The 1,473-nt window shown below is 36.8% G+C and overlaps 1 pseudogene; it reads right to left on the reverse strand.

The window, feature by feature from the left end:
- Positions 1-501: 501 nt before the first annotated feature.
- Positions 502-834, reverse strand: LOC143663354 (heat shock factor-binding protein 1 pseudogene; annotated as a pseudogene).
- Between the last annotated feature and the right edge of the window lie 639 nt (positions 835-1,473).

The raw sequence follows: 1,473 nt of genomic DNA on the forward strand, positions 1-1,473 counted from the left end.
ATCTGACTCAGGGATCTCAGAAAACAGAAGTAGATCTGCAGTTTGATTCTGAATTTTGAATCACATTGATGATCTGGAGAAAAACTAACAAATTAGAGCCAAATATTTTTCAATAACCAATTTTTAAACCTTTTTGGCCAATTGAAAAATACTGCCAACCTACTATTTGGTGTAAGTTCAACAGTCACTTTGTGCTGAAATTAAAAACCCTAAGCTCTTCAAAATGTCTAACTTTCCAAAATCTATTCATAATCGAAGGACTTACTATTTGTCTAAATTATACTGCAATTTTTATCAAACAGCAACTACTTCAAAAGGAATGCCAGAAAAAAGGTGACTTCACTAAAATATTTGACAATATTATGTAGGAACTGCCTAGTTTTAGTGTTTAATATTGAATAGCACTATTGACGAAGGTTCAAGATGTGAAGTTACCATGTTCAAGAAAATGGGGAAAAAAATCACTCTGGAAACTAACAAAATAGTATATGATAAGAATGCTTACTTTATACTATAAAACCTCTGTACACATAATAATTGCAAAAAGCCATTCAATCTTCTCTTGGTGTATAAAAATAGTGTTCCAGTTTCATTGTAAATAGCAACCCTCAACTCTTGCGTAGCAGGTATCTTGTTTTCACCTTCCAGTTCTTCCACCCCAGCTTGTGTCATGAGGTCTGCAATGTTTATCTCCAGATCATCAATGCGACTACTCATATCATCAATTCTTCCAATGATTTGGTCAGACAATCTGAAATGTATCTTGCATCTGTTGCGGGAGTGTCTGCACCATTGAGGTGAGATCTGCAAGGGCTTGGGGTCAGTCTCGGTCATCTTCCCGGTCTCCAACTTGGCAGTGAAGTCTGGGGTCACCTACACTTCCATTTTCCCCACTGTCTCTTTGGGAAACTTCTTTCATCACGTGCCACGTCTTCTAGCTGACCCCACCCTCTGGCTCCCATGATGGAGCAGAACCAATCAGGGCAGTCTATTCATGGCATTATTTGATTGGATACGGGATGAATACATCACTCCAAGATAGTCAAAGAAAAGATCCAAGACTTTTATTTGAACTCTTATTGAAAAGCCAATCTGTTGGGTTTGCTGAGGGAGGGAAGTGCTAACATGTTGTGGATGTCTTTGCTCTACATGGGAAGTACATTACTAAAATGAAGCAATAGAGAGGAGAAGGACCAAGTCCTAACAATCTTGTTGGAGGATTGGATCCAACTGTGCTTGAGGCTTGTGAAGCAATAACTTTCTTCTGAAGACAGTTTGGTTTGGGTTTTCTGTCACTTGCAATTTAGAATCTTGCCTAATCCAGATCTGTGATATTTTTCACACTAATATAAATATTTCTATTTATTATAATATTTTTATTTTTTCTCCACTACAAAAGCAACATATGCCAATGCAGATAATTTGGAAAACAGAAAAACTCAAATAAAGCAAAATTCACTTCTAAGCTTAAAC

Source organism: Tamandua tetradactyla, chromosome 19 (assembly GCF_023851605.1).
Source record: "Tamandua tetradactyla isolate mTamTet1 chromosome 19, mTamTet1.pri, whole genome shotgun sequence".
NCBI lineage: Eukaryota > Metazoa > Chordata > Mammalia > Pilosa > Myrmecophagidae > Tamandua > Tamandua tetradactyla.